This window comes from Triticum urartu, chromosome 1 (genome assembly GCF_003073215.2).
Source record: "Triticum urartu cultivar G1812 chromosome 1, Tu2.1, whole genome shotgun sequence".
NCBI lineage: Eukaryota > Viridiplantae > Streptophyta > Magnoliopsida > Poales > Poaceae > Triticum > Triticum urartu.
Genome location: NC_053022.1, coordinates 438,470,129 through 438,488,909, shown reverse-complemented (window position 1 = coordinate 438,488,909; position 18,781 = coordinate 438,470,129).

The window sequence follows — 18,781 nt, the reverse complement described above, 5'->3', positions numbered from 1 at the left end:
ATTACAATGTCTAGTCAGTCCTTGATCTTTAAAGGTGCTCTGCATTTATGTTTTGCGGTCTCAGAAAGGGCTAGCGAGATACCATCTTGTTATACATATTATGATTGTTTTGAGAAAGTGTTGTCATCCGAGATTTATTATTATGACTTGCTAGTTGATTATGCCATTGATATGAGTAATTGTGAGACCTGAGAATTATTGCAAATGTGGTTAGTTATGATCTATGATGAAAACTTGAATGCTGGCTTGACATAATTACAACAGCAAGAGCAAACAGAGTTTGTAAAAGTTTTTCTTTCTTTCTTTCAGTTTGTCAACTGAATTGCTTGAGGACAAGCAAGGGTTTAAGCTTGGGGGAGTTGATACGTCTCCGTCGTATTTACTTTTCCAAACACTTTTGCCCTTGTTTTGGATTCTAACTTGTATGATTTGAATGGAACTAACCCGGACTGACACTGTTTTCAGCAGAATTGCCATGGTGTTGTTTTATGTGCAGAAAACAAATATTATCCGAATGACCTGAAACTCCACGGAACATCTTAGAAAAAACAATAAAAAATCCTCGCCAAAGATGAAGGCCAGGGGGCCCACACCCTTCTCACGAGGGTGGGGGGCGCCCCCCTAGGGCGCGCCCCCTACCTCGTGGGCCCCCTGGAAACCCTCCGACGCCAACTCCAACTCTATATATTTGCTTTAGGAGAGAGAAAAAACCAGGGGAAAGAAATCATCACGTTTTACGATACGAAGCCGCCGCCAAGCCCTAAAACCTCTCGGGAGGGCTGATCTGGAGTCCGTTCGGGGCTCCGGAGAGGGGGATTCGTCGTCGTCGTCATCATCAACCATCCTCCATCACCAATTTCATGATGCTCACTGCCGTGCGTGAGTAATTACATTGTAGGCTTGCTGGACGGTGATGGGTTGGATGAGATTTATCATGTAATCGAGTTAGTTTTGTTAGGGTTTGATCCCTAGTATCCATTATGTTCCGAGATTGATGTTGCTATGACTTTGCTATGCTTAATGCTTGTCACTAGGGCCCGAGTGCCATGATTTTAGATCTAAACCTATTATGTTTTCATGAATATATGTGAGTTCTTGATCCGATCTTGCAAGTCTATAGTCACCTACTATGTGTTATGATCCGGCAACCCCGAAGTGACAATAATCGGGACCACTCCCGGTGATGATCATAGTTTGAGGAGTTCATGTATTCACTATGTGCTAATGCTTTGTTCCGGTTCTCTATTAAAAGGAGGCCTTAATATCCCTTAGTTTCCAATAGGACCCGCTGCCACGGGAGGGTAGGACAAAAGATGCCATGCAAGTTCTTTTCCATAAGCACGTACGACTATATACAGAATACATGCCTACATTACATTGATGAATTGGAGCTAGTTCTGTGTCACCCTATGTTATGACTGTTACATGATGAACCGCATCCGACATAATTATCCATCACTGATTCGGTGCCTACGAGTTTTCCATATATTGGTTCTCACTTATTTACTTTTCCGCTACTACTGTTACAATCACTACAAAATACCAAAAACATTACTATTGCTGTCTTTACTTTTGTTGCCGCTACCACTACTATCATATTACTTTGCTACTAAACACTTTGCTGCAGATACTAAGTTTCCAGGTGTGGTTGAATTGACAACTCAGCTGCTAATACTTGAGAATATTCTTTGGCTCCCCTTGTGTCGAATCAATAAATTTGGGTTGAATACTCTACCCTCGAAAGCTGTTGTGATCCCATGTACTTGTGGGTTATCAGGTAGCAACATCATCACCGTCATCACGCCGTCGTGCTGACGGAACTCTCCCGTGAAACTCTGCTGGATCGGAGTTCGTGGGACGTCATCGAGCTGAACGTGTGCTGAACTCGGAGGTGCCATGTGTTTGGTACTTGGATCGGTCGGATCGTGAAGACGTTCGACTACATCAACCGCATTCTCATAACGATTCCGCTTACGGTCTACGAGGGTATGTGGACGATATTCTTCCCTCTCGTTGCTATGCATCACCATGATCTTGTGTGTGCGTAAGAAATTTTTAAAATTACTACATTCCCCAACAAAAATGCTTAGTGATATGCTCCAAAAGCCCTCAACCACTTTCTCATATCCACATATGTCCCAAACCAAAAGTCAAACTCGGCCCCACTAAAATTTTCTATCCGGCGCCACCGAGTTCACTTGACATAGCCACTACTAGAAACCCTAGCCGTTTCGGTCCCACCGATAGGGATCTCGGTCTCACCAAGATGGGATTGCAAACTCTTTGTTTCCCTTCGTAACGTTTCGGTCCAACCGAGATGAGCGATCGGTCTCACCGAGTTCGCAATGAAAACTCTCTATTTCCCTTTCGTAATGTTTCGGTCTCACCAAAATGAGCGATTCGGTCCCATCGAGTTTGCTTGACCAACTCTCTGTTTGCCTATTATAGAAATCGGTCCTTCCGAGTTTATGTGATCGGTCTCGCCGAGATTACGTTATGCCCTAACCGTAATGAAATCGGTCTCACTAAGTTGACATGTCGGTCCCATCGAAAATCCTAACATTCACATTTTTAACTAAATCGGTCTGACCAAGTTTCATGATTCGGTTCCACCGAGTTTGGTAAATTGTGTGTAACGGTTAGATTTTGTGTGGAGGCTATTTATACCCCTCCACCCACTCTTCATTCATAGAGAGAGCCATCAGAACGCGCATACACTTCTACCATTCATTTTTCGAGAGAGAACCACCTACTCATGTGTTGAGACCAAGATATTCCAATCCAACCATAAGAATCTTGATCTCTAGCCTTCCCCAAGTTGCTTTCCACTCAAATCATCTTTCCACCAAATCCAAATCCTTGAGAGAGAGTTGATTGTTGGGGAGACTATCATTTGAAGCACATGAGCGAGGAGTTCATCATCAACACACCATCTATTACCTTTTGGAGAGTGGTGTCTCCTAGATTGGTTAGGTGTCACTTGGGAGCCTCCAACAAGATTGTGGAGTTAAACCAAGGAGTTTGTAAGGGAAAGGAGATCGCCTACTTCGTGAAGATCTACCCAAGTGAGGCAAGTCCTTCGTGGGCGATGGCCATGGTGGGATAGACAAGGTTGCTTCTTCGTGGACCCTTCGTGGGTGGAGCCCTCCGTGGACTCGCGCAACCGTTACCCTTTGTGGGTTGAAGTCTCCATCAACGTGGATGTATGATAGCACCACCTATCGGAACCACGCCAAAAATCTCCGTGTATACATTGCGTTTGCTCCCTCCAAACTCCTCCCTTTACCTTCATATGCAAATGTTTTACATTCCGCTGCTATACTCTTAGACTTGCATGTGTAGGTTGATTGCTTGACTTGTGCTAAGTTGCTAGAATCTACCAAGACTTAAAATTGGGAAAGGCTAGATTTTTATTTGGTCAAGTAGTCTAATCACCCCCTCTAGACATACTTTCGATCCTACATTGAGTCGCCTCGAGGAGACGATCGGGGTGGGGGTCACCGACCCTTCTTTGTGGAGATGTGGGGTAACGATCCCTGTTGATCTTGTCAAACATATAAGTATGAGTTCTTCAAAATGGGAGCGTGGGAGTCTTTGAGTGGTGGTATCACCTGATTTCCCTAGGTTCGTTCTAAGAAAATTACTAGAACCCAGATCAAGGACCTAAATTTACTCAAATATTAACTTTTTCTTAGCACCTACTTCTGGGCCCACATTTCATAATACTATACTTTTTTCATTATGTACCTTTCTCTCGCAAATTGAATTAGCTTGGGCCCCGCTCTTTCTTAGAACTTGGTTCAAGTACTAGAATCGATTATAGTTTTTTTACTTAGCACCTCTCTCTCTTTGATGTTTGGCACCCACTTTAGTCGGTGCTGAAAGCATCGAGATGGACCTAAAGGGAGGCGGATGGATACAATTCCAAATCGATTATTAGAAAGTTAAGCAATGTGGAGTACAAAGGCGGGCCTAAACAATTGCTACGATGATAAAATCAATATAATATAACGAGTCCAAGGAGTAATGGTGAATGTGAGGCCAAGTGACCAGAGTAATCACAAGTACGGAGCTAGAGTTAGAGATAACCCAAAACACGGAGACGAGGATGTATTCTGGTTTTCACTTCCTTGGAGGGAATCTAGTAATCGTTGGAAGGGTAGGGTGTTACCACAAAGGCACACCAACACCATGAAGGCTCACTCTATTCTCCTTGTGTGAGGCATAACAACGAATGTGATTCTCAATCACTAGTGGTAGCAGACTCCGAAGCAACTCCAAGCCTTCATGAAATTTTTGGCGGCAAATCACAAGTTGATTCCTCGTCGAAGACTACTACCGCTTAGGAGTCTCCAACCTAGCAATCTCGACCTCCTTGATGAATTCGGCTGCCCGCAAGCGAGCAATCTCCTCTTTGAAAGACTTGTCCTTGGGCACGGAGAAACGAAGTTGGGTTTGCTTGACCAGCTTGGCGTCTTTCACCACATTGAGTGAGTGCTCAGCTAGCTTCGTTGGAACTCCCGACATGTCTAACGGATGTCACGCGAAGGTGCTTCAATTCTCACAGAGGAAGCTAGTGAGTGCATTTTCATATTTTTCTTACAGATCGACGACAATTTGCGCAATCTTGGTTGGGTCAGTCGGATGAACCTAGATCTTCTTGATATCTTTGGTCGGCTAGAAGGTAAACTAATCAGTTGCTAATGTGTACTCCTAAAGCAAATATGCCCTAGAGGCAATAATAAAGTTGTTATTATATATTTTCTTATTCATGATAAAGGTTTATTATTCATGCTAGAATTGCATTGATCAAAAACTTACATACATGTGTGAATACATAAACAAATACCGTGTCCCTAGTAAGCCTCTACTAGACTAGCTCGTTGATCAAAGATGGTTAAGGTTTCCTAACCATGGACATGTGTTGTCATTTGATAACGGGATCACATCATTAAGAGAATGATGTGATGGACAAGACCCACCCGTTAGCTTATCATAATGATCGTTCAGTTTTATTGCTATTGCTTTCTTCATGTCAAATACATATTCCTTCGACTATGAGATTATGCAACTCCCGGATACCAAAGGAATGCCTTATGTGCTATCAAACGTCACAACGTAACTTGGTGATTATAAACATGCTCTACACATGCTCGGTGACGATCTTCACAGGATCCTGTGGAGGCGCGCACAAACAACTGATCAAATCGGTCGCACGGTGTGGAGTCCCGGTTGGAGCAAGGCGACGACATGCCAACGAAGAATGGTGTGCGGATGGAACGACGGACAATGGGCGTCCCTTGGGGCGCCGCGTGCTGTGCCAAGCCGCATAGTCGAAGAAGAGGTTGGTGTAGTCGATGCCGATGTCGGGGTAGAGGTGTGTAGAAGGTCAACTTGGTGGTAGGTAACGTAAATCTATCTTAGATCACAAAACCAAGAAATGAAGCGTCGATCAAACGACTGACGTGAGAGAAAAACCCTGATCAATAGATCATGGAAAAGACTCTTTAGAGCAGCCGATCAACACGACAGCGGACGAATCCTAGCTACGGGTTGCGCAGCCCCGGGTGGAGATCATGGAGATCGACCTCCCTGGGGCAGCACCACACGGAAGGTATGGTGGAGCTAGATTAGGAACTTGCTGCTGATACCATATAAGACGATTAGAGAGGAGCGAATGGGGGTAATGTCTTGTTTTATTGTTGAGCTTCGAGGGCTAGTATATATAGAGTACAAACAAATATAACAAATTCTAACCTACCATAAAACCTATACTCTAGCACCACTTAGTTCAAACCCTGCAGTTTGGATGTTCAAACCATTGTACACACTTCAGAAACCTCGTCACAAGCAATTTTTGAGACCATCCCAAGAAGACGATTTTTACAAACTTTACGGGGCTAGCTGTCTCGGATGAGCATATTTTACAGAACTGGATATATTGTTGCTCCCGCAGGGGCGACTCGGGCGGCGTAATTCTAGCCCGCCGCCGGCCCTCTCCTCTCCCTCGTCGTCACCAGAGGTGGATGCCGGCCCGCCGGTCAGCCGCGGCAAGGATCTGGCCACCCCGTTCTTCCTCGGGGGGCTTTGGATCCGTGGCGGCGGCCTCGGCTGCTGGATCGACGCCGGGTCTGCGGTGACCGGTGCTCGTTGGTGCTGGCCGTTCTTCCTCGGCCGCGGGGGCGGCGAGGTGGCGGCAGGTGGCGGCTGTGGTGCGGGCGTCTCGGTGGCGCCCGATCCAGATCTGAAGCCCTCCGTCTACTTCAACCAGGGCTGCCTCCGATGGTCCTACTTTGGGCGGCCTTTGTCGCCGGACTTGTACCTGTTTGGCGGCTGGAGGTGGGAGGTGGCTCCGGAGAAATCCGAGGCCAGCAGTGCTGGCCACGACGGCGGCGACGCCCAAGGGCGCCGTACCCTTCTTGTGGGCGCCGTCCAGGTTGCCTCCTTCCCCTCTTCCTTCCACCCAGCTCGAATGCTGGGCGAAAGCCCAAATCCTTCCGGATCGAGCGACGGCGGCGCTTCGGGCGTCGTCACCCTCTTGGGGGTGTCGTTCGTGGTGAGCTTGGGGTGGATGTGATGCTTTGGTTGCTTGGCGGCGGTTGGTGGCGTGGTCGGAGTTCGTCTGGTGGCGATGCATTGGCACTCTGCCGCCTATGTGCTCAGCCTCGGAGTCCTTCTTCCACGGTGCTTAGTCTTCAGCAGTCCTGCCGGACTCGGCGGAGCGGTGCTTCATCCTACTCATTGATGGCGACGTATCTCGGCGGCGTGGCGCGGTGGAGATTCGGCGTCCGATGTGTGGCGATGGACTCGCGCAGGAGGATGAAGTTGTCTGGTGTCGTGGTGACGTCGATTGCTGAGTGGCCAGACAAGGTAAAAGCCTCAATATTTGCTCTGAAGACGGACCTGTGGAAGATGGCGGCGACGACACACGAGTGCGTCGGACCGGTTTGTACCCTAGACCTGGTATGTGGCTCGGCTGGGGCTTCCGGCTTTTGATGTTAGGCTTAGGTGAGTGGTCTGGGTAGTGGCCCAGCTAGCACGCCTTCATTATTTGAATAGAAGTAGCGGCAAATGTTGCCAAGATGGCGGATTCAGACATATTGTTGTAATACTTTGTAAGGTCCTCGAGAATAATCAATAAAATGGCCGCATGCATCTCCCAGATGCAGAGGCCGGGGGTCATTCTCCTTTTTTTTTTAAATGTACAATGAACATGGATGTGAGATGCAGAGGCCGGGGGTCATTTTTTTTTTTTAAATGTACAATGAACATGAACATCCATGGTCGGCATTTAGGTTCAGCAGTACAACATGGAGCGGAAGCTAGTTGATTAGCCAAGCATTCGAGCCCCTATTCGCACGCAGAGGTAGGGTTCCTATTCTGGTGGTCCAGGGGTGTGAAGTTTCCTCTGCCTGGCCGTCCATTCTGGTGCAGTTATACATGCATTGAGAATGCTACTATCGGTGGTGATCCACAAGGTCAAAATTGCTCCAAAACCCGGACAATAGATGCCCAGTTTGACGCACAAATTCTGATGGCAATGCATAGCAATGAAGCCGATGGTGCTACACAGGACCTCGATTTTAGTATCACAGCAGATGAAGACTGCTCTCGGTTGAAGCCAGCGTGAGCCTGCGACCCTGTATTCTGAGACGGGCAACGGCCAACGAGTTCCTGAATTGTGGATGGCTGCAGGCACCAGCAACGGGATGCTGGGCACCGGCAGTGTCTCGAGGACAGCCCGGGGAAGTGAACCGCCAAACAGGCGTGAAGTTCGATCGAGTGGAACTGCACCCTCTGCTTTGACTAGGCGACCCACTCCTGTTTGCGCTAATCTGTACTTGGGGACTTGTGGCAGACGAACTTGAGGAGCGTTGAACTGGGTGACTTGTTATTAGCTGATTCCTGACGCCTTCTAATCCTAAGAACAAATCTCACATGGATGGAAGGAATGAAGGAGAATACTCCTACTTGGCAACGCGAGCATAGTATAGGGATACACGTTCTGAGCTACACCCAGGAAATAATTTTTGGATGGGGCTTAAGCTTTGGGAGAGATGGGAGCAGGGGACCGGAGGCAAACTGGGGACGTGAATTTTTGAGACATGATGGCACGTGATGCCGGTATCTCGCGCGTCCGCATGCGCGTCGCGATTGCTACTTAATATAGGCCCTGCGCGATGCGGTGCGAGTTATTAGCAGGCCGAGATGAATATGTAGCGATATACCTCACATGAGTGGGCCATGTCTCATTTATTTTCGTATGAATACTAGCGTGTCTGGTAGGAGCGCCCCTTGCAGGGTTGGTCGATCATAACTGCTCAGGACGTGGTGCACTGTACTAGCTCTTCTTCAAGCTGCATCCTGTGGATAAGTAGAAGAACAAGAAGAGCAGAAATGAAGATGCACAGGTTAGCGTATTGACACTGAGCTTGATCCTGCTTTTTTCTTCTTGGGTATAAGCGCAAACGCGCTGACTTATATCCATCATGTTCGTCCCTAAGCATGCCCGTATTTTTTGGAGAGAGTTCTGGATCGAGGTGCTAGGGGGCGTGGGAGTTGCTTGTTTTCCTGGCTTCGACTATTTTTGCTAGCCATTTGGGAAGGCTTGACATCGTGCGAGAGGTAACCGAAGATGACCAAACCGACAAATTTGTAGATCTGTTGGGTTCTGTGGAGGCTATTCCAAGAACAGGTCTGGTTGACTCAGTTGAGGTTAAACATCAGAGGGTGGATAACAGATATGTAGCCCTTGATGGTATAGTTGCAGGAGTTAAAAGGGATGATTTGATTATGCCATGTGTTAGAATTATTTTTTGATTGCAATTTTTTGTTGGTAGCTTACCAAGCTGGCCACTTTGTACCATGTGTTAGAATTTGTCAGCTTAGTCTCACATGTCCTTCTTTGTCCGATGCGTGCAGGAAAATGAGAGCAGCGATGCATTAGGAGCGAACAACAAGCACTGGAAACGGCCCCTAACCCGATTTTCAGAAATAACAATTGCACTCCTTTAAAATAACATACTCCACTTGTTTCAAAACATAGATTCCACTCATTTCACTTAATTCAAATAAATAATTTCAATCATTTACAAAAACAATTTTTTCATTAGTTTAGAACGACACACTTCACTCGTTTATTTCACTCCTTTTAAAAAAAAGATTCCACTCGTTTCACTCGATTCAAACTACTGTTTTGAATAATTTATTTAGAACGACTTACTTCACTCGTTTATTTCATTCCTTTCAACAACAACAAAAAGATTCCACCCATTTCACTCTATTCAAACAAATATTTTCAATCATTAAAAAAATGATTCTGCTCGTTTAAAACAACATACTCCATCGACTCATTTCAAAAAACCGATTCCACTCATTTCACTTCATTCAAAAAAAATGTCAATCATTTTCAAAAAGAATGATTTCATTCTCTTAGAACGACATATTTCACTCGTTCATTCAACTCCTTTAAAAAATAGATTCCGGTTATTTCAAACTAAGAATTTCAATTATTTTCAAAAAATGATTTCACTTGTTTCACAAAACATATTACACTTGTTTCAATCAATTCAAAATAAAAAATAAAATCATTTTAAAAACAAATAGCGATTCACCCGTTTAAAACAACACATTTCACTCTTTTATAATTCACTTGTTTAGAAAGGAAGATTGAAACATTCGCTAGATACCAGTACCGGTGTACTCTTCTAAAACATTCGCTCTTCTATAAAACTAATTTTACTAGAATAAACTTCAACTCCTTGTCAAGAAACATGTTTCTCACATTTTAAAAGAATAAGTTCGCTGCGATCAAAATCAGACTCGCCTATCAAACTAAGCCAAAGGGTATCCGTTGGGTGATGTCAAAGACCAAAAGCCCTGAAATGTTTGCATTAATTACTTCCTGGCCGACTTGATGGGCTGCAGGGGGTTCCTGGGTGGTGTAGACCGGGCTTAATTGAAGTATACTCAATGCGCTGCTCGTTTGAATGCATGACCTTGACTTGTGGGCCATCTGCTGGCCAGGGCGTAGGTAATACTCCTGCTATACCGCTTGCATGCATCTCAGTATACATGCCAGTCGTATTAGGACGACACGAATCACGTGAAAACGAGCGGGCTTGATACCGACCGTGCGTGCCACCATGTCTACTCATGATTATTCGGGCAAACTAATATCTTTTATATTGACCACTTAACTTCTCTTTGGATACTAGTATATCACGAGGGCTACTTCCTACTTCGACATGTGGCCTCATTGCATTCATCGCGTGTCAAATTTTCTATCTCGTCTATGCGCATCTGTTGAGTTGTCCTGGTCGTCTCCTTGTGTCGTGGGCCCCGTTGATCAGTTGGAGGGCGTGGGGGTACGGCATTCCACTATCAGGTTCAGTATGCACATGGGCTGCAGATCGGGTTACTAACCAAAGTGCATTTCCCTAGCAGCAGAGACACGGGCGTTTGGTCTATGAGGGACATATACACCCTATATGAAAAAAATAGGATATTTCAAAAAAATATTAGTAATTCAATAAAAATAAAAAATAAAAATATTTTTGAAATAAACTTGACCTTCCATTGTATTTGTGAGAAAAATTCAAAAAAGAAAATCCCCCTTTGACTTCTTTTCAAAAAAAGATAAATTTTTGGCCAAAATAGTGTGAATAGTGACCTATAATAGCAAATAAATTTTATCCTTTTCGCTATGAAGTCAACGTTGTTTTTTTCATGAAAATTTATATACTAGTGCAAAGTAAGTCAAGTTTATTCTAAAAAACTTCTGAACTATATTGACTTTTTGTTTAGTTATTAAAAAATCCCCATATAGGGTGTATATACGACCATGAACCAAAGTGCATTTCCCTAGCAGCATATTGCTATTAAAAACATGCACAACTCCGGGTATTCTTACTAGTTCTTGATGAAGTGGGGACTGTCTTATTCAGGGTTTTCTCCCCGATGACACGCAATGTTCAGCTTGAAGACGGGATCCTGGCCCGCTGGGGATCGAGAGGCTAGGATCGCGAGGTAGAAGATGAGCTAAGGAAGAAGATGGGGGCGGATTCAAAATTTGAACTAGGGTTATTAAGGTCAATTTGCATGTTTTCACCTGGTCAGAACAAGGTCCCCAGCAACCTAGATTTCGGAACGGAGGGAGTATTAATTATCTGCAACAAAAGATTTATAGTTTTAAAAATTCAAAAATATATATTATTCCCAAATCCCATTACCTTGTTGGTTGCTCAAAGATTTAAAGTTTCCAAACCTCATAAATATAACGAAATATGTATGTGGCAACCGTGTGACAGATTGCAAAACTGCTACACGATCTCATCAACGTCCGCGGACACGATCTTGCCTGGCAGCCCCGATCGAACCGCACCGTTTCGCTTCTCCCGCGCCGTCCGCGGTCACGATCCTGCCTTTCGCTTCTCCCGTGCAAGCGATCGTGCGGTCCATTTTTCCTCTCCGAGAAAAAAAAATAGTGTTAAGTGGGGTTTAATCCCTTGACCAACAGGTTCACATGTAGGTTGCGTACCACTGAGATAATTCCGTTCACATGTGCACAAGCTGATTAGCTAAGTATTCAGGCTGTCAAAGTTCAGATGGATCCAAACCAAGATTTGATCCATCTCGTGCTCGCATAAATAGAAAAGCTTGGGCACTCGCTAAATTAACCGACGCTTCTATAAACTGATTAGTGTTCAAAATTTGCTGCTACTATATATATCGGCATCTCAATTTCCGTACATCTCAACTTCCACACTTCTATATTTGTTTTAGCTGATGATGGTAACTTTGGCCCGAATGAAAAAATTGTTGAAACATTCCCCTAATAACCTCGGTGTAAACAACATGTTAATTTATGCACCGCAAACCTGATAACATATGAACACACACCATGGTAACTTTGACTGGGAAAAAATTGTCGAATTTTACCACTGTAATTTCTATCTCCATAACATGGAAACTTAAGATCTGCAGATCTAATAACTCACACATAAACTCTTGTAATTTTTGTGTAAAAAGTCTGGTAATATACGCACCGCAATGTTGGGAACTTACGTACAAACACCATGGTAAACTTTGACCGGAGAAAAAAATGTTAAAAACATACCTTAGTAATTTCTACGTAAATAGCATGGTAATATATGCGTTGCAAACCTAATAACTTAGATACAAACACCACATTATCTTTTACCTAGGGAAGCCAACTTACAAGCATGCCTTCACCTCTGCGCCCCTCGTGACCACCTAGCTGGCATCACCACCACCGGCGTGTGACAACAACATTGGCAGGAGCAGGAAGAGACTTCACTTCAAGGTTACATTGCCTAGTAGGCTCGCGAAATGTTTCATGAAGTGCGTGTCTGGTTCTTCCTGGTGTGGATAGTAGTTGTGGTCGAAAATAACATGTAACTTTTGAACAAATAAGATTTTTAAAGCAGCGTAGGCTTGATAATTTGCATATAAACACCATGATACCTTTTTGACTCAGGGTAAACAAATATTGGAAAATATACCTACAATAATTTTTGTGTAATAGCATGGTAATATACGCACTGCAGACTTGATAACTTACGTCCAAAACATCACGATAATTTTTTACCTGAGAAAAAATACCATCGAAACAATACTCTGGTAATTTTTATGTAAAAAACATGGTTTTTAAGCAACCCATACCTGATAACTTACAAACAAAATCATGTTGATTTTTTGACCCGAGACTTTTTTGTTCAAAACTTGTCAGGTAATTTCTATGTAAATAACATGATGATATAAACTCCAACAATTGATAACTTAGATACAGACATGGTAACTTTTTGACCCAGGAAACTTTTTGTCGAAAAACACATCGTCGCTAGCTTATGTGTAAATAGTATGCTAATATACCTCCCACGTAATCGATAATTTACGAACAAAACACCGTTGTAACATTAACCAAGGGATGAAAAAGTTGTTCAAAAATATACTTGCGAGAACTTTTTGTGAAAATAGCATGCTAATATACGAACTGTTCAGCTGATAACTTGCGTATAAACAACGCGTTAAATTTGAGGAAGGGGGGAACACGGTAAATTTGAGGAAGGGGGAACGGTTGTTGAAAAATGTGCCCTAGTAATTTTTATGTAAATAGCATGGTCATATAAGAATTCAATACTGATAACTTAAGTACAAACACTGCCGTGACATTTTTGACCATGGAGGAAAAAGTTGCTGAAAAATATAGCACGGTAATTTCTATGTAAATAGCATGGTAATATAAGAATTCCATACCTGATAACTTAAATACAAACACCGCGGTAACATTTTTGACTAAAGAGGAAAAAGTTGCTGAAAAGTATAGTATGGTAATTTCTATGTAAATTGCATGGTACCATAAGAATTTCATACCTGATAACTTAAGTACAAACACCGCGGTAACATTTTTGACCAAGCAGGAAAAAGTTGCTAAAAATATAGCACGTTAGCTTAAGAACAAACAGCACGGTAACATTTTTGAACAAGGAGAAAAAAGTTCTGGAAAAATATAGCATGGTATTTTCTATGTAAATAGCATGGTAATATACAAACCTCATACTCGATAAATTTAGTCCAAACACCGCGGTAACATTTAATCAAGAGGGGAACAAATCGAAAGTGCCTTTCTTCTCCCGAGCTCATTTGAGCTCGGTGAACAGTAAAATCGAAAAAAAATCAAAAAAATTCAAAAAATTCCAATTTTTTTTTTGGAGAAACATTGACAAAAGTCTAAGTGCTTGCAAAAATTCATCATGAAATCACATTCCTGTAAAGCGTGGCAAAAAAAACAAATTCAGTGCTCCAAAATGCTTTTGAAAGTAGCTTTTTCAGAGTACTGATTTTGTTTTTTTGCCACACCTTCTAGAAATGTGATTTCATGGCGAATTTTTGCAAGCACTTAGAACTTTTGTCAATGTTTCTCCCAAAAAAAATGGATTTTTTTAAATTTTTTTGATTTATTTTGGTGCAGAAACTCCGCGTCCGGAAAAAATGTTAAAATCCATACTCGACAACTACTATGCGAACCTCATATCAGATAAGTTAAGTAGAAACACTATGGTGATTTGCATCTGAAAAAGGAAGGCAGGGGACGCTTGAGTTTGTTAACCATCTGAGCTGGTGTAAAACGTCCAGAAAAAAAGTTCCAAATCTCGGACAAATGAGTATGTCTGTTTGAATTTTCAGTTTCATTCGATCTCATTTCAAGAAGGTACAAGTAACGTGTAAGTTGAAAGAAACCAATAAGATGGTGTAGCCCGGTTGGTTGTTGTTGGTAAATTAATTGTGGTAGGTTGTGGGTTCGATCCCCCCTCCCAACGCATTGAAAATCGGGAGAAGGGAGAGGTTCGTGCGGGGGGAATGGGATAGCCCAGAAAATTGGGAGAAGAAGGGATGGATTCCGTGCGGCATGAGAGGGTGTGGTGGTTTTAGCAATCTGGCACACGGTTGTCAGTTATCACAGTCCTAAATATAAATCTTGGTCAGCTTTTCGGAAGCAATCCCCTTGCATACATCATTTTTTTCCATATAGAACTCCACACAGAATCTAGAATATAAGGCAAGATTTGATCACCACGCTTGGCTTATAAAAAGAGATGTACATACGTATGGAAGTTAAGTAGGAAATAGAAAAGCGACCACCTTGCCTCCATCACGTATCTTGCTCCCATCTCTCCCAAAGCTTTACCTGAGTATGGCGCAGAATGTGTATCTCTATGTTTGTGTTGGTAAGAGTATACACATTGTATTTGGTTTCATTCGTTCTTAGGATTAGAAGGCCTCAGGAATCGGCTATCACAAGAAGCTCGGTTAAATGATTTACAACTACAACACTGCTACACACACGACACTCCACGCACGATTTGTGCATGATGGTTCACATTCAGCCATCGAATCAAGGAACCAAGTGCATCACATCCATCAGAGGGTGTGGTGGTTTTAACAATCTGGCACACGGTTGTCAGTTATCACAGTCCTAAATATAAATCTTGGTCAGCTTTTCGGAAGCAATCCCCTTGCATACATCATTTTTTTCCATATAGAACTCCACACAGAATCTAGAATATAAGGCAAGATTTGATCACCACGCTTGGCTTATAAAAAGAGATGCACATACGTATGGAAGTTAAGCAGGAAATAGAAAAGCGACCACCTTGCCTCCGTCACGTATCTTGCTCCCATCTCTCCCAAAGCTTTACCTGAGTATGGCGCAGAATGTGTATCTCTATGTTTGTGTTGGTAAGAGTATACACATTGTATTTGGTTCCATTCGTTCTTAGGATTAGAAGGCCTCAGGAATCGGCTATCACAAGAAGCTCGGTTAAATGATTTACAACTACAACACTGCTACACACACGACACTCCACGCACGATTTGTGCATGATGGTTCACATCCAGCCATCGAATCAAGGAACCAAGTGCATCACATCCATCAGATGGTCAATTGTTCATGCATCGTGCATGGTGGGTCAGCTGTGAAGTAATTTCGTTACAACTATAACTGTCACAAATCCCAATGACCATTTTACCGCTAAGAGGAACTAAGTAACTGCACTGGCACATGTCATTCAGGCGAGCTACACTTTCGTTGATGCCATATAGGGAACCGATGGAGCTTGGCACGAAGATATTGGAATGACTTGCAAAGGAGTTATAAGTGAGGCCATCCGGAGGAGGAGACTAGCTCTAGCTCTCTGCTCCCTCCCCCCCCCCCCCCCCCCCCCCCCCCCCCCCCCCCCCCCCCCCCCCCCCCCCCCCCCCCCCCCCCCCCCCGCCTTGCTGCGCCAACGGCCACTCCGGCCCCGGCGTCCACCGTCGCCCGTGCTCCTGGCGCTCGCCACCATGGCCTCGCCGTCCCCCCTCCCCCCGTCTCGGGCCTGGGGCGGACCCGCGAGGTCTGCTAGATGGATCGTAGCCCGTCTTCATCGCCTAGCCCCGCTCGCCCTGCCTCCTCCTATGCCCCGGTGGCCGCCTCTCCGCCCGCCGTTGCTGTCCCCCGGTGCGGCCCCCGCTCCGAGATCCACCACATCTCCCCGGTGGCGGAGCCGACCCCCGATGCGGACGAGGCCGCCTGGACCACCGTTTGCAGCCGCCAGGCGCGCCGTGAGGAGCATCGGTCGCTGCCCCGTCCTAGGCGTCGTCGCCGTGGCCCGGACGCACCCTCCCGTCAGGTCGACGAGTGCCCGCGGTGCCTCGCCCGCCCGTGACACCCCCGGTCCGTGTGCCACCGCGATATCTGCTGCCGGCGGTGCCACTTCTTTGACCACGTCGCACGGTTTTGCACCACCCCTCTACACCACCGGTCTTCTGGCTCGCCGCCATCGAAGCGCATGCACCCCTGCTCCCCTGGCTCCTCGGACGCGAGCGTTGCCAGACCCAGCAGCCCCGCGTTTTCCGGGGCTGGCTCCGCGCCCTCCTCACCTGTGCTGCTGTCGGAGTCCTCCAGGCCCGCTTCTTCCTCCCGTGCCACGCCGGTTTCGTCCTCCCCAGCCCCTCCGCCGCTGTCTCCCCCCTCTCCAGGCACCCCTCTTTCCGCCCGGCAGAGGCCGTGTGCTACCTGCCGTGCTCTTCAAAGATGGGGGAAGCGGAGGATGAGCTCCAGTCTCTCTCCTTTCTGGCTGAGCCCTCCGGTAATCACTGCAGCATCTCCCCCGGCGAGGTGTTCGAGGCTCTCCGGACGTGATTTGGTCTCTCGCCCGACGAATTCTCGGTTCACCCCCACCACCCAGGCGACTTTCTCATCCGCTTCCGGTCCCGTGACTCCCGAGTGCGCGTTGCGGCCACGAGCCTGCACTCCCCGCGCTTCCACCTGCACTTCACTCCTTGGAGCCCCATCGCCGGCGGCGAGCCTGTCACCGTTCGCATGCGCATCCTCATTGAGATCCGCGGCATTCCGGATCAAGCATGGAACTACGCCTCTGCCAACCTCCTCCTGGCCCCCTTTTGCCTCATGGAGGACCTAGCTCCAGAAACTCGCTCCGGCCGTGAAATGTCCGTGTTCCGCCTCTCTACTTGGACTGCGAACCCCAATGAGATTCCCCGTTCCTCCGAGCTCCTCCTACCGCCGCGCGATGGCATTGAGTTGGATGCTGACCCGGAGCGCGTCTCGCGCTTCGCGCGTTCCCTCGTCTACTTCCCGGTGTCGATCCATGTCTCCGAAACTCACGACTACCGCCTCCCATTTCCGCTGCCGCCCGCCCCACCTAGAGATGCTGATGGTGACGCCCTTGGTTCGCCGCCTGTCCCTGGGCCATGGCCGCGCAGGCATAAGTTTCCTCCCCGGCGCTCTCTTGGTTCCTCGCGTCGCGCCGGCTGCAGCGGCGCCGCCCACCCCCTTGGCCAGCGGCCGCCCCCCTCATCGCAGCTGGCAAGGCGTGCTGGGCCCGCACCCCAGCACCTCCCCGCCAGTGCATCGGATCCCCGCTCCCCTACGCCTGGGCCCCGCCTCGGACAAGGCTGGAATGCCCTCGTCATCGGCTGATCCTGCAGCCCTGTCCATTCTAGACCAGGTGGGTCCCTGCGCTGCTGCGGTTCAAACGGTCTTGCTGACCGCCCAGCCCGCCAACTCCCCAGTCTCGGTGTTGCTTCTCGATCCGCCCTCCCCGGACTCGCCACGCGTCGCCCCAGCTCCGGTCACGAAGACTCCAGAACATTCCCCTCGGCCCCTGATTGGTGCGCGCGACTCTGAGACTGGTTTGTCGCCTTCCATAGCCACCCCCACCTCTCCGCTTTTGGCAAGCGCCACCCCCTCCTCTCCGCTTTTGGCAGGCGCGTCCCCCAAGCCTGTGTTGTCGCATGTTCAGGCTGACCCGACCCCTGCCTGCCGCCTGGTTGGGCTCCCATGCGCTGATGGTGGCCCCGCTTTGCCGCAGCCAGCCAATCACGAACCGCTAGCGGAATCCCAGGCCCGCCCCTCGGATCCCAGCGACAACCCATCTGCATCAGATGGCGCGGCTACCCAGGAGGATTTCCCTTCTCTGGCAGATCTGGTGGGCCCCGCTGACCCTGATGCTGATCCGGTGGTTCCCACTACCCCTATTGCGATTCGGTGGACCCCGTGGGCCAAGTGGCACATCCCCCACCTCTGCATGGCTAGGTCTCGTCGCCAGCACCCGTGGCCATGCATGCGCCCCCCCAATGCTGCTCTCTAGTGCGCCCACGTCACCGCGCCTTTGCTCTTTCTCGGCTTCCTCAACTCGATCAGCGACGCAGTCTCACCGATCCTGCCAACCCCAGGGCCCCGCCGCGGAAGGGCAGCGCCCCCCCCCCCAACTTCACTCCTCGTCGGAGCAAGCGCATCGCCAAGGTCGACCGGGGCTTGGATTCGGAATCCAAGGCCAAGCGTGTCCTCCTCCTCCTCTTGGGCCTCATCAAGGACGACGAACCGTTATCCAACGCGATCATGGACGAGTACAGTAGGTTGTTCGAGCAGCCCCTTGCCGTGGACGTGGTCTGCATGTTTGCAGATTTCTATGGGTGGCAAGTTCCACAGTCAGTCCTCTTGACGCCTCTCTCCCTGCCATGCCCCTCTGGGGCATGAGTGCGACGCCCATTGTTGTCTACCAGCCCCCCATCCCTCCCTATGGATGACAACCTCAAAGTGATTTTCTGAAACGTGCGTGGGCTCAATAATGCGGCCAAGCGCACGGCTGTTCGCTCTGTTATTGCTTCGGCATCACCTTGTATTGTTTGCCTCTAGGAACCTAAGCTTGCTTTGGTCTCGTCCGCGCTTGTTTGTGAGACTCTTGGCTCCTCTTTT